At 39.9% G+C, this 15,537-nt stretch overlaps 1 pseudogene; it reads left to right on the top strand.

Annotated features, from left to right (window-relative positions):
* The first annotated feature begins 10,885 nt into the window (after positions 1–10,885).
* LOC117071172 lies at positions 10,886–12,095 on the top strand (annotated as a pseudogene).
* Positions 12,096–15,537: the final 3,442 nt, after the last annotated feature.

Genomic DNA, 15,537 nt, shown 5'->3' with positions numbered 1-15,537 from the left:
AGAGGAGGCATCTGCAATTAGCAAATTGCTTTGATGTGACTAAATATCTGGCTGTCTGCATCACCAGTGTTGTAGGTCTAAGTCCCAGATGAAGCTGCTGATCTAGACGTGCTGAATGTAAATATAATGAGCACGTATTTTCTCATGTAAGCTCACTTTTTGAGGATGGCAGTTCTACTGGACTCCAGGGAGCTCGGGGACTGTGGACAAGGTATGGAGGTGAGAGAGGAACAGAGAAAAGCAATCCCACTCTCGATCAGAAAGATCCTTATTTCTTTACTGAAAAACAGACAACAGATACAAGATATTTTCAATATGTAGAAGGCTGTTGCATTACTTAATAAAATGCCGAGAATGCAGACCTGGTTAAGTGATGGCAACGATCTTATCCAAAGAGCGGATCTAGTCATTGGGCAAGTCTAACATGCACCTGACTGACACCAGCAGAAAAACTCACGATCAACATCTTTGCTGTCTGCTTGAAAAAAATTACGATGTTTACCCAGGATGTGGATGGAAGATGTTCTCTTTCTCAACAGCATAGGTGTAGCTGTGGCAAAGCTAGGCAAGGGCCAGGCATGAGAGGAGGGTCTATGCACTTATAAGGGGGTGTGACGTTTTTCTTCAGTGTAATGGGATGCTATCGAGAGGCCTTGAGAAGGGAAATGGCATTGGTTGATTTACGTTTTTGAAAGACCAACCTGGAGAAGTATGGAGAAGACTGTTGGAAGAGAAAAACCAGGACATCAATTAGGAAGCTACAGAAATAAAGAAGAAAGCTCCAACATTTAAATACTTATTTAGGAAAATAATATTAATGTTTTACTATGTGCTTTCTCCCATTCTAAGTGCTTTACAGGTGTCATCTCATTTAATTGTCAAAAAACACATGAAGGAGACATTATTTTTTATCACTCCCAATGAACAGATAAAGAAATTGAGGCAGAGAAAGATTTATCACTTGGTTCACAGTCTCACCGTGCAAGATGGCAGCACTGGGATATCAATGCAGACAATCTGACCTGCACTTCCTACCCCCCAAGCCCCAACTGTCTCAAGGACACATAACTTGAGATGATCATGGTTAAAAAAAGAAAAGGAGGCCCAGCATGGTGGCTCACATGTGTAATCCCAGCACTTTGGGAGGCTAAGGCGGGAGCATCAACTGAGGCCAGAAATTCAAGACCAGCTTGGGCAACATAGCAAGACTCCCATCTCTACTAAAAATTTTTAAAAATTCGGCAGGCATGATGGTGCACACTTGTAGGCCTAACTACTTGGGAGGCTGAAGTAGGAGGATTGCTTGAGCCCCGGAATTCGAGGGTAAGTGAGCTATGATTGCGCCACGGCACTCCAGCCTTGGTGACAGAGAAAGACCTAGTCTCTAAAAAAAATTAAAATGAAAAAAGGAGTGATGCAATGGGAAAAAACAACAACTAAGACACATGCATTTGAAACCCAGCTGGACTTATGGGGAAACTGATTACGATGATCAGATGCTGAATGTGAACAGTTTTAGGTGTGAGCACTAGTAGGAAAATGAACCCCATTAAGAGATTTGGGAGGAAAAGGAAGGGACAGCCCAAGCCACTGGCATTTGACTGGTGGAAAACTAGAGAGCAGTGCCTATGTTCTAGGCATGTTCTTGAGTGTCGTTTTATTTAATTTCCTTAGAAACACTGGGAGGTAAATGTTACAGCTTCATTCTTAAAAATTTTATTAGACTTTGTCTTTTACAGGTTTACAGAAAAATTGCACAGAAAATGTAAAAAGTTTTTTTTTTTTTTGGTGAGATGGAGTTTGTTTCACTTTGTCGCCCAGGCTGGAGTGCAGTGGCACGATCTCGGCTCACTGCAACCCCTGCCTCCTGGGTTCAAGCAATTCTCCTGTCTCAGCCTCCGTAGTATCTGGGACTACAGGTGCATGCCACCATGCCTGGCTGGTTTTTGTATTTTTAGTAGAGATGGGGTTTCACCATATTGGCCAGGCTGGTCTCGAACTCCCGACCTCATGATTCTACCACCTCAGCCTCCCGAAGTGCTGGGATTACAGGTGTGAGCCACTACACCTGGCTGAAAGTTTTTCTAAAACTATGCTTTGCCTATCATATTCTTCCTCAAACTGATAAAAATTAGCCATTTCTCTAATTAATAAATGGGCAACATAGTCTGAATAATCTTGCCCTCAATTTCCCAACATAAGAATGATGCAGTATTTCTTTAGTTACCTGGTCCAGAAACTTAAAATTATCCTCAGGTCCTTCCCTCAGGCTACCTTCATTCCTCCATTGAATAAGTCAAAAAGTCCTATTAATTCTACTTCCTCAATAACTGCAGGTTGCACCCCCTTTTCTCTACACCCACTGCAATTCATTTGTTCAACAAATATTAATTAAGCATCTACCATGTCCCAAGACACTGTGCTATGCACTGGGGTTATACTGGTGAACAAAACAGATGGAGTCCCTGTCCTTACAGAGCTTACAATCTAGTGGGAGAGAGATGATAAGCAAGGCTATCTGAAGGAACAACCTGGGGAGCGATAGAGCAATGAAGGTGAAGCAGACCGTGACAGGAAGGTAGTACGTTAGATAGGATGGCAAGGCGTGGCCTCTGCAGACTGAACATTTTCACAGGAAAACATGAAGTATGTGAAGGGTGAGCCATCTGAAGATCTAGGAGAAGCACTCTGGCAGAGAGAAAAGAAATTCCAAGGATCTGAGGTGAGACAGAGCTTCTAGAAGGCTGGTTTGTCTAGAGTGGAGAGGCAGGGAAGTGATGAGATCAGAGGGCTAGGCAGGGGCCACGAATGCGGGGAGGGTCTATGCATGTGTAAGGAGGTGGGATGTTTTTCTTTAGTGAGATGGGACGCTATTGGGAGGTCTTGAGAAGGGAAATGACACGAGTTGATTTACCTTTTGAAAGACCAGCCTGACTGCAGTGTGGAGAAGATTGTTGGAAGAGGAAAACTAGGATATTGATTAGGAAGCTGCAGAAATTTGGGCAAGTGGTGAAGAAGCTGATTGCTGTGCAGGTGGCAAGAAGCAATCAGATTCAGAGTGTGTTTTGAAGGCTCTAAAGTCAGTAGGATTTGCAGATAGACGGAGGGGCTTTTAGGGAGGAAAAGGGAGCTATCATAATGACCCCTATGTATTTAGCCTGAGCCAGATGCCTCAATATAATTATAAAATGATTCATCTTTTTGCCATTCAGGGAGAGATCATCCTTCTCATATAGTGAGTTTTCTTGTAAATGTGAATATATTTCTAGATTTTTGGCTCTGTTACTTTGATCTATTGCTGGACCACAACCACACTTTTAATTCCTAATTAAAAAGTAATTAAAATTACCAATTTAGATTCAATTTATATATTCTAAATTTATAATATATTTTAAATAAAATTAATTTTCTAATATTCTTATTTCTCAGCTCTGCTTTGGTTATTCTCACATGTTAATTCTACAAATAAACTTTAGAATTATTTTTTTCACATTTATCAAAAAAGGCCTATTAGGAATTTGCTTTATTTATTTATTTATTTATTTGTTTGTTTGTTTATTTATTTTTCAAGACAGGAGCTTCAGTATGTTACCCAAGCTGGTCTTGAACTGCTGGGCTCAATCTGCCTGTCTTGTGCCTCCCAAAGTGCTGGGATTACAAGTGTGAGCCACCGTGCTCAGCCAGGAATTTGTTTTTGTATTATATTTATAGTTTAGCCTGTTTTGCTGTTTTTCTTTTCTTTTTTTTTTTTTTTTTGAGACAGATTCTCTTGCAGCCCAGGCTGGAGTGCAGTGACATGATCTCTGCTCAATGCAACCTCTGCCTCTCAGATTCAAGCAATTGTCCCACCTCAGCCTTCCAAGTAGCTGGGATTACAGGTACCCGCCACCAGTCCGGCTAATTTTTGTATTTTTAGGCAAGATGGGGTTTTGCCATGTTGACCAGGCGGATCTTGAACTCCTGACCTCAAGTTATCTGTCTGGCTCAGCCTCCCAAAGTGCTAGGGTTACAGGTATGAGCCACTGTGCCTGGCCTATAGTTTAGTCTGTAATGACCTTTTAAGTTTTTCTTTTCATACTTATCAGTGTCCTCTGTATGTTTTGTTTGTTTGTTTGTTTGTTTTTGAGAGAGGACCTCTCTATATTGCCCAGGCTGGTCTCAAACTCCTGGGCTGGGCTTAAGCTGTCCTCCCACCACAGACTCTCAAGTAGCTGGGATTGCAGATATGAACCACCATGCCCCCTAAAGGGGATGATGTGCTTGCTGTTGGGTTTTATAACTTCCTTAATATAAAGCAGACACATTTCTGGTTTTTATTTTTGTGTGTGTGAATAGGAAACTACTTCATAAGTTTGAATTTTGTGACTACTTTTTATAGGCATATGAGAAAGTTATTATCATGTTCATATTTTAAACAGATAATCTACTAAATTCTCTTAAATTTCTAATAGTTTTTCAGTTGATTCACTTGGGTTTTTAAAAACTATAATCTTTATAATCTGCAAATAATGATACTTCTGCTTCTTCCTACCTAATATTTATGCTTCTTATCTCATTCTCTCATCTAATTACATTGGTGAGCACTTCCAGAACAATCATTAAATAACTGTGGTGATAACAAGTACTCTTGTCTTGTTCCTGACTTTAATGAGACTACTTCTAGTTTTTCACCATTAAGTGCTATACTGGCTATTAGTTTGTGATATGCAGATAAATATATGTTTTTAAAATATGGCTTAAAAAATTTTATTCTATTACCACTATAGTAAGATCTTTTAAAAAGTTAAGACTTTTTATTTTTGTTTGCAAATATTGAAATCATCCTGTGGTTCAAATTCTCTGATCTATTTATATGGTAAAATCTCTTAACAAATTTTATATTATTATTTATATTATGAAACTCCTCAGAAGTCTGGAATTACCCCCATTTGGTATTTTGTAATCTTATTCATTAGTCAGATTAGCCTGTAGTTTTTGTTTATTTGTTTCTGTGCCATTGTGGCAAACCCCTGGCATCACTGTTGTACTGCCTTTGTAAGAAGAATTATTTCCTTCAACTCTGATATAATTAAATGATTTAATTATTTCAGTCCATGGAAAGCCATTTGGTACTGGCCTTTGAGTAGTACTTCCTTGACCAGTTTGTGGTGGCTAGATAGGTTTTCTATCAGTTAAAAAGAAAAGAGGGACAGGCACGGTGGCTCACGCCTGTAATCTCAGCACTTTGAGGGCCAAGGCTGGTAGATCACAAGGTCAAGAGTTCGAGACCAGCCTGGCCAACATGGTGAAACCCTGTCTTTACTAAAAATACAACAAAATTAGCCAGGTGTGGTGGCTGGCACATGTAATCTCAGCTACATGGGAGGCTAACGCAAGGAGAATTGCTTGAACTGGGAGGTGGAGGTTGCAGTGAGCCAAGATTGCGCCATTGCACTCCAGCCTGGACTCCATTTCAAAATAAAAAAGGAAAGCTAGTTTTGTAGACTTATATTGTCTTAGGAAATGGTCTATTTTACTCAGGTTTTGATATTAGCATAGATTATAAAAATTGTTTAATGTTTTACATAAAGTTGGGGTTTGCTTTCTTTTACGTTTATTTGGGTGTTCATATCATTTACATGTATTGTTATAGCATATATTTGACCTTATGCCAGTCTTTGTATTACATATTTTACGAGTTTAATACTTTCTTTCCACCTTCTTTGTTACTGCTGTCTTTCTAAGAGTAGAGATTGTTTATTTAGGAAGCCCAAACGTCTAAAAATCAAAACTATTCTGCCAGTCCAACTTTTATGGTGGTGCAACTCAAACAATGTAGGCAAGATAGAAAGGTTATGATGAATGAGAAATAGTTTCTAGTTGTTCTATGTTGTAAAATATTTCATACATTTTATTTTAAAATGGTGATTTGTTACTAAGCAGAAAATACTCTGTAGGTACATTCTGAGAAAGAAATTTGAGAAAAAAAAATGACTAGCAAGGGCAAGCAGATACCTCTTTCCAAGAGAGCTTGTTACTTCATCCATTCTCTTCTGGTTTGCAAAAGTTGTTACAACATATCCTGATGATGAGTGATTTTTGCCACTATATAAAGATCAAGCAGAATTTCTTGGTGAATGTAACTTTTATACATTTATATGCTTGCATTATATTCCCATCTCCTTCCCTACATTTTTAAGGCAACGTGGGTGCATTTCACTAAGGAATTAAGTAAAACATATTTATTATGTTTATAGTACACAATGCTAACTTTTATAGGTAAGCCTGATGTTTTAAACTGATGCAAAATTATGACAAGCAATTTAATATTCAATTCTTTGGCATGATATATTATTTATAATAAAGAGATATTCAAAATATATACATTTTTAAAGACTATTTCTTAACTTGACCTATTTGCTTTATTACACACTACATTTATATACTCAGATTTGTTCTTTGATTATCCAACTCTTTTGGAAGGTACATATGTATACTGTCATTAATCTGAGCAGGTTAAGTCCTTGGAATTCTGGATAAAAAATCTCCTACTGTAAGTAATCAGTGTTTCCATTCCACCCCTTTAGCCCTCCTTCAACCAGCCCTGCCAGCATTATATTATTGAATGTAGACATTGTTTTTTATTACATCAGCAGTGAATTTTACAACTTGTAATAATACTTATATGTCTGTAATTCTCAATTATCTATTTTAAAAATTAAAATTTCTATTAGTCCTTTGTTGAAGACGAGGAAATTTGCTCAGTTTGCATCTTTTTTTTTCTTTTTCTTTTTAGAGGCAGGGTCTCACTCTGTCTCCCAGACAGGGGTGCAGTGGTGCATTCACAGCTCACTGCAGCCTGGAACTCCTGAGCTCAGGCGATCCTCCCACCTCAGACTCTCGAGTAGCTGGGACTATAGGCAGGCACCACCATGCCTAGCTAATTTTTAAATTTTTTGTTAAGACCGGACCTTGCTTTGTTCCCCACACTGGTCTCGAACTCCTGGCGATCCTCCTGCTTTGGCTTCCCAAAGTTCTTGGATTACAGGTGTGAGCCATTGCGCCCAGTCACTTTATATCTTTTTAGATCCTCTTTCTCTTTAGCCTTCTGTTTTTGTTAATACTATAGGACACCAAATCCATTATTATTTTTAAAATAATATTTAGCTTTGATTTGAAGGTTTTAAAGATTGACTTTATATTTGATAATTACCTAGGTGTAATAAGCATCACTATTTAGACTTCATTCAGTGTGTTCACATTTATTTAGCACACATAAGGAGTCCTTAGGACAAAGCTTTTCCAACTCCAAGTTAATTTTGAATTATTTTTTAATTGGGTAGATTACGTCATCAAATAATTTTTTTAGGAAGAAGTTATAGGTACTATGTCTCTTGAATCTTTACACATTTGAGAATTTTGTTGTTATCTTTACATGTTGGACAACAACTTCTCTGGGTCGCATGATTTTCCACTCAAAGTTTGTCAGTCATTGCTCCCCTGTCCCGTGGCCTCAAATGTTGCTATGGAGTGGTCCGAAGCCAGCCTGGTATTTCCCTTCTTTGATTTGTTTCATCTGTCTGGGTGTTAGGAGAATTCTTTTTCTATCCTTGAAGTTTAGTAATTTCAGCAGAAAATATGCCTTGGATTAATTATGATATATTAATTAATTTAATCTGAAGATTCTGCTCTTCTGTGATATCAGAAACTTTTTCTCTGCTGTATCCGAATATTTTTTCCTTGACTTTAGGAAGAGCGATTATCTATATTTTGTAACTAGGTTGGGTACCTTCCATATCTACTAACTTCTTTGTAACTTCTTTTTAATTTTTTCCCCTTTCCTCTTCATTCTGTGTGATTTTCTCATCTATCAACAAAATCACAAACTCAGTTTTCTGCAATTTTACTTGATGTTTCTAAATCATTTATTATTATGATGATTACTATTATTATTATTATATATTTTTTGAGACAGGGTCTCACGTGTCACCCAGGTTGGAGTAGAGTGACAGGATTATGACTCACTGCAGCCTCAACTTCCTGGGCTCAAGTGAGCCTCCCACCTGAGCCTCCCACGTAGCTGCGACTACAGGCATCCACCACTACACCAGGTTAATTTTTGTTTTAAGATTTTTCGTAGAGACCAGGTCCCACTATGTTGCCCAGACTAGACTCAAACTTCTGGGCTCAAGCAATCTTCCCCCACTTAAGCCTCCCAAAGTGTTGCGATTACAGGTGTGAGCCATCATGCCCAGACTAAATCATTTATGATTTCTGCAATAAAATTATTTTCTCCTTTGCCTCTGCCCACTTCCTTTAGATTTCATCATTTTCTTGTTTTTTTATGTTTGATATCATCTTTCATAGAGCCTGTGTTCTCTTTAACTGTATTAAAGTCTGAGCCATTTGTTTTATCAAATTTTCTCCTGATTCTCATTCTCTTTTGAATGTGCCTCTTCTTTATATGTGTTCAGTCTGCCTTCCTTCCTTCCTCCCTTCCTTCCTAAATAATAATCATTGCATAGGTCACATAACTTTTTTTCTCTTTTTAACCCAGGAATGTTTTATATTCTGGCCTGTGATCTGCCCCTAAATTTCCTGGGTAGATTCTTTTCATTTTTCTTATTTACTTGGGCTTTATTAGACTTTTCTCTTGTAAAATTAACCTGGGCATTCGGATGTATGTACTTTGGTGCTTTTTGTTCCTTTTTTCCCAACTGTCTCTAGGGAATGATGAGAAGGCACAGGACCTGAATAGCTGAATTGGGAAAACCTTCTCTCTCACCCTGTCTTACACACATCCATTCTGAGGATTTTTGTTGACAGTCTGGTATTACAGGTCAAGGCCTTTTTGCCACATTAGGGAAACATCCATTTCTGCTTTTAATCTGCACTTGCCCTCTGCTCACCACCACAGGGTGAACCAGGCAGTCACTTTTGAATGAAAGCCTTGTCTTTGGCATTTCTGTCAGTTTTTTGAAGCCAGATCTATCTTCCTTCCTTTCCTCTTTCCTTCCTCCTTCCCTCCATCCCTTCCTTTGGATGTTCTTGCCACATATGTAATTATGGTGACATTATCCTGCAGATCCTTGGTGGCCTCCACTCTTTTTTTTTTTTTCTTTGAGACAGAGCTTTGCTCTTGTTGCCCAGGCTGGAGTGCAATGGTGTGATCTTGGCTCACCACAACCTCCCCTCCTGGGTTCAAGCAATTCTCCTGCCTCAGCCTCCTGAGTAGCTGGGATTACAGGTGCCTACCACCACACCCGGCTAGTTTTGTACTTTCAGTAGAGATGGGGTTTCTCCATGTTGGTCAGGCTGGTCTCCAACTCCCAACCTCAGGTGATCTGCCCGCCTCGGCCTCCTAAAATGCTGGGATTACAGACATGAGACACTGTGCTTGGCCTGGTGGCCTCCACTCTTACTCTCTTCACACCTGCTGGCTCCCACAGAGGCCTCCACTGAGTCATTGAGGCCAAGCAGTTTCATCCCTTGAAGGGGAAGATGTTCCTTTTCTCTTTGTTTCCTACTGTAGACTGAATGTTTGTGTCCTCCCCAAATTCATATGTTGAAACCTAAGCTCCAAGGAGGTGGCATTTGGAGATGGGGCCTTAGGGAAGTGATTAGGTCATGAGGGGGGAGCACTCACGAATGGGATTAATGCCCTTATAAAAGAGACACAGAGAGCTCCCTGTGCCTTTGGCCATGTGGAGACACAGCAAAAAGACAGCCATCTATGAACCAAACAGCAGACCCTCATCAGACATCAAATCAGCAGGTGCCTGGATCTTGGATTTCCCACCTCCAGAACTGTGAGGAATACATTTCTGCTGTTTATAAGCCACCCAGTTTCTGGTATTTTGTTAGAGCAGCCTGAAAGAAATAGAACATTACTCTGCATTAAGTCTTCTTAGATGCCAAATCACTGTTTAGCACGTTTATTGTTTTGCATTATAAGCATCCGGATTTATTTTTAAAACTGTATGACCAGTGCTATGTTAGTGTGATTTGGGCACACTAGTACCCACTGTGCACTGTGCCTAGAATCAGCCTGACTCTAATGACCCAAGCCCCGGGGTTGAGAGTGGTCCCCAGCCCCCGCTAACTCCTCTCACGTGGTGAGCTTCCTCTTAGGTGCACCTCTGTTCTTGCAACGTGGCCTCAGTCATAGCCACTTGGTTTATCAGATCTATCATACTATCTTTGAACCTCTGGTGGGGAGAAAAAGGTCTGAATGAATCTTATTCCTTTCCTCCCATGGACTACTCTAACTCCACATGTACTTAGGCTAATCAGATTTCTCTGGTAGCCTCCAGCATCCAAATTTTTTAACAAGAATATTGGAGGGTCAATAATATCTAACTCCACACATTAACTCTATGCTCAAGTTCCTTGCATGTTTCCTACTTACACCTGGCACATCCAAAGTTGCACATTCCATTAGAATGTGGGATTAAAATGACCTTGCTCCTGTACTCTCCTAGCCCTGAGGACTTGAGCAGCCAGTGGCAGTGCCCACAAAATGTGACTGTTACACAGTCAGCCCAGTGGGCGATATAACCCCTAAGCACATTCTTCAAATAAGAGAGTGTTGGACCTACCAGTGCCCAGATTTTAGCACTTTCTCTCCTTCCGTGGTTCACTCATGCAATAAAGCCAGACTCATTCATGTGATACAGAGAACATAAAATATTTGTTGAGCTCTACTCTACTACATTCCAGGCATTATTTGCAGTGATGGCAATATAATTGTGAACAAGAAACCAGTTCCTGCCCTCACAGAGCTTCTAGGCCAGAAGGTATTCTAAGCTTGAGAGATGGGCTCTGCCAAGCTAGAGTTTACTTTCTTTTGGCTTGTATGTAAATTCAAAGGCAGTATCTCACTCTACCAGCAGGATTTGACAGCGTGATGTCTCACAGAAAGTTCGCTCCCAGACATGGGTCCCTCAGCTTCCTGCCTCAGAAGCACAGCAGCAGGCATCGTGGGAAGGTGAAGAGCCTCCCTAAGGATGACCCTTCCAAGTCGGCCTGTCTCACAGGCTTCCTGGGATACAAGGCTGGCATGACTCACATCATGCAGGAAGTCGACAGGCCAGGATCCAAGGTGAATAAGAAGGAGGTGGTAGAGGCTGTGACCATTGTAGAGATACCACCCATGGTGGTTGTGGGCATTGTGGGCTACTTGGAAACCCCTCGAAGCCTCTGGACCTTCCAGACCGTCTTCGCTGAGCACATCAGTGATGAGTGCAAGTGGCGCTTCTGTAAGAACTGGCATAAATCTAAGAAGAAGGCCTTTATCAAGTACTGCAAGAAATGGCAGGATAAGGATGGCAAGAAGCAGCTGGAGAAGGACTTCAGCAGCATGAAGAAGTACTGTCAAGTCATCTGCGTGATTGCCCACACCCAGATGTGCCTGCTTTCTCTGCGCCACAAGAAGGCCCACCTGATGGAGATCCAGGTGAATGGAGACACCATGGCCCAGAAGCTGGACTGGGTCCACGAGAGGCTTGAGCAGCAGGTACCTGTGAACCATGTGTTTAGGCAGGACGAGATGATCGATGTCATCAGAATGAGCAAGGGCAAAGGCTACAAAGGGATCACCAGTCGTTGGCTCACCAAGAAGCTGCCCCCAAAGACCCACCAAGACCTGCTCATGGAGTCCTGTATTGGGGCATGACATCTTGCCAGTGTGGCCTTCTCTGTGGCACGTGCTGGGCAGAAAGGCTACCATCACCGCACTGAGATCAATAAGAAGATCTATAAGATTGGCCAGGGCTATCTTATCAAGGATGACAAACTGAGCACGAACAATGCCTCCACTGACTAGGACCTGTCTGACAAGAGTATCAACCCTCTGGGTGGCTTTGGCCACTATGGTGAAGTGACCATTGACTTGTCATGCTGAAGGACTGTGTGGTAGGAACCAAGAAGTAAGAGCTCACCCTCCCCACAAGTCCTTGCTGGTGCAAACCAAACGGCGGGCTCTGGAGAAAACCGACCTTAAGTTCATTGATACCACCTCCAAGTTTGGCCATGGCCGCTTCCAGACCATGGAGGAGAAAAAAGCATTCATGGGACCACTCAAGAAAGACTGAATTGCAAAGGAAGAAGGAGCTTAATGCCAGGAACAGATTTTGCAGCTGGTAGGGTCTCAATAAAACTTATTTTCCACTGGAAAACAAAAACAAAAACAACAAAAAAACAAAGGCAGTATCTCCTCAAACAGCAGGGACTTGCATTGTAGCTGTGTGAGTTCATCTTTGTTTTGTAGGCATAAATCACCACCCCCTTTAAAAAACAAATAAAATGTATTTTCTAAAGTTAACTTACGTAAGAGAAAGTTCCAGAAATGCTGCCTGGTCCTGAAGGGCAAGTTAAGCATCAGCCTGTCTCCCTGAGGCTTTGTTTCAAAACTCCACAGGTCCGTTTGCACCCTGTATTTTTAACGTGATTAGCTACATAATAAACCTTTACTTTTTTCCACACTATGGCACCTTCCTTGGAAGAGCTTAAGGTGTTTTACAGCCATTATCTCATCAACCCTCGCCCTGGGGAGTGTTGGGGGTGGCACAGCATATATTATTGTCTCTATTTTACAGACGGGGACATTATGATGGCACAAGAAGTTAAGTGTCTTGAGCAATAGTACAAAGGAAGTCAAGTGGAACTAAGAACAGAAACAAGTTTCACAAACAGGTTTTTGCTGCCCTGTCATAAATCTATCTGCTTCCCTCTATCAGAAAGAACAGAGTAGGCTTGGTGACGGTACCGAAGGTTTGATCTTCGGTTAAAAAGAATGGGTTAAATGTATGTTGGGAGGAAAGAGCAGATGAGTTAAGTTGAATCATCCAGGATGATAGAGAGCGCTTAATAAATGTCTTCAAACAATACACACGCATGTACTTCATGCCTACTCCAGGCTGCAATGCTGCTAAGTGCTGTAGAAGAAATCTAGAAAGGCTCTCATCAGTACAGAGTAGGTACTAGATACAAATTTGTTGAAGGAAAGAAGGAAGGAAGTTGGGATATCTTTCTCATCTTCAAGGAGCTTACAACTGGGGAGGGAGAAAAACTACAAACTATTACAAAGGTAAGTATGGGCTGAACTAGGGAGTATTCTCTGTTGATGCAATAGGAGCTCAGAGAAAGAAGAAACTACTGCTGTCTGGAGTGATCATAGAAACCTTCTTGCAAGGCATAGAACCTGAATTAGGGTTGGAGAAGCGGGGGATTCTGGAGAGGTGAAGAGGAGGGCGGATACTATCTTTGGAAGTGCAAGGGCCTGACAAGGTTGGTGAAAGAGGCATACGTAGGAAGGCGTGCAGCCACATGGCATGTTTTCTAAAAAAAGGAAGTGGATTTTGCAAGATTGGAAAGTGGGATTGTTTCTTTCAATAGGTATTGTGAAGTGTCTGCTATCCACCAGAAGACAAAGGGTAAAGAATCAAGGCAAACTTCTAGATTCTGAAGTTGAAAGAATGTCATTGTCAAGAAAGAAAGCTTGTATTTTGGAGTGTTTTTAAGTTTTAAGTGTGTAATTACTTCAGGACATTAGTGTCAGTGCATTTATTTTGAAACTTTATTGATGCCTTCATTTTCTCGAAGAGTGTCTGTTTCTTCCTTAAAGCGAGATTGAGCACAAAACTGTTTTCCACTATTACTGAATTAGTAATCTTTTTTATTTTTATTTTTTACTGTTTTGTATTGTTTTACTCTGTTTTATTTAGTGAAACATTGTTATTGTAACTATTATTTTTACTGTTATTCAATTATAATTAAACGAATTATTACATCCATTACCATCCCATCTCTGCTTCACATTTATCCCTTAATATGGCCAATAGTCGCAGATATTTTTCCACCAACTTTCTTCTTCTGACTTAGGTTGAACAATTAGACTTACACATTTTGAAAATAACTATTAGTGTATTTTGGCATTTTCAACCTCTTCAGGAATCAAAACTCTTACTTAGTCTCTTTTTCTTTTCCACAAAACTGGAAAGATGAAAAACTTCAGAGACCAAAATCTCCTTTATTCCCAGACAATGTCAGCCTAAAACTAGGGGGAGATTATCAAAATAAGAAAAAAAATTAACTCAACATCATAGGAAATACATATCAAACCAAATAGGAGATTTCAGGTTATTGACGATTTCAATTATTGGGGGGTCTGAAGAAGGCAGGAGGGAGTCTAGCTTCAGAGTTTGGAGGCACTTTGGACTCCGATGATTCTCAACAGAGAAGCTAAGTTGGAGGTATTAGTAGGTGCCGGTGCAGAAAAACAGGATCTGTAGATTTGAAGACCAGTCTCAGATATGATTTGGGGGGGGTGGTACATGGGAAAGAGGCTTAAGTCTCTATATTTCAAGTATTCTAAGCATACAGCAATAGGGAGAAAAATATGTAGAAAAGAGACAGGCAGAATTTTTCTGAAGTTCATTCTCTCATTCATTACCTTTCCATCTAATGGAGAGCCTTACTGAGAATGAGGTTCATATCAAATTCCTATTTCTCTTTTCTGTCTTTGAATGTTCCCAGTTTAATTCGAGTGCATGCATTATCAAGCATCTGTTTTAATTACAGCTATTGTTAAGGTAGTTAATCAGTTGTCGTCTCTCACCAACCAAAATCCTGTATTGCTAAATTTTTGTACAATCAAAGATACAATAAACATAAAAGGAATTCTTGTATATCGGCATGAAAAAAAATGCATACAACTTCTTTGCTCACTGATGCAACCAAAACACCTAGGAGTTATTATAATGTGCATTCCCTTGACACAGACTTTTATTTCATGCAAATGACTGTGATTAAGATTCAAATACTTTTTTTTCATTTTCACACATTACTTAATCAATGTGAAGTACTGTGTAAAAATTGCATCTCTTCATAACAGTGATTTTGACCAAGTCAAGTGTTGCTCCTAGAATTATAATCCAGACTTGTGATTCAATTATCATTTAGAGACTTTCTAAATTCAAATTAAGTTCACTCTTTCCTCCTCCTCCCAACACTGTAAACTTAATATCAGTATGGATCATTTGTAAGGTATGATCAAAATAACTTTCCATTGCAAGGAAATGTACATTGTGATGTCCGATTTTTCCTTTACTTGCAAAAAGAAGCACAGCAATCAATAGGAACTAGCCATTAAAATATATTAAAATGCAGAAGGTACCATCTATTTTTCCATTTATGTTAACTTAGCTTTTAGGCTGAATAAAATTGACACTCCCCAGAATACTTATCTATTTAAACCTACTTGGAATAGTTGCACAAACTCCATTTAAAGTTAAAAAGAACCCATGGAATGCTTAAAGTTTGGCATCCCTGTTTGATAAATTAACTACAGGACATTCAAAAAGCACACTCTTACAGAATCAACAAGGAATGCATAAAATGAAGCAAGATTCTACAGGCCAACTAGGCAACTCTCACACAACTATGAAACATTGATCTATTTACAGCTTACTGCACCCAAGCCAGAGGCTGAATCTTGTTTTGTTACTGTCTGTGACTACCTCTTTTTTGCTCATCTTGCATTTCATCTTTATTTGAGGA

Source organism: Trachypithecus francoisi, unplaced genomic scaffold (genome assembly GCF_009764315.1).
Source record: "Trachypithecus francoisi isolate TF-2019V2 unplaced genomic scaffold, Tfra_2.0 Lachesis_group3, whole genome shotgun sequence".
Classification (NCBI taxonomy): domain Eukaryota; kingdom Metazoa; phylum Chordata; class Mammalia; order Primates; family Cercopithecidae; genus Trachypithecus; species Trachypithecus francoisi.
Note: the sequence above shows the minus strand (reverse complement) of the source record. Positions and strands in the feature narration are given on the sequence as shown.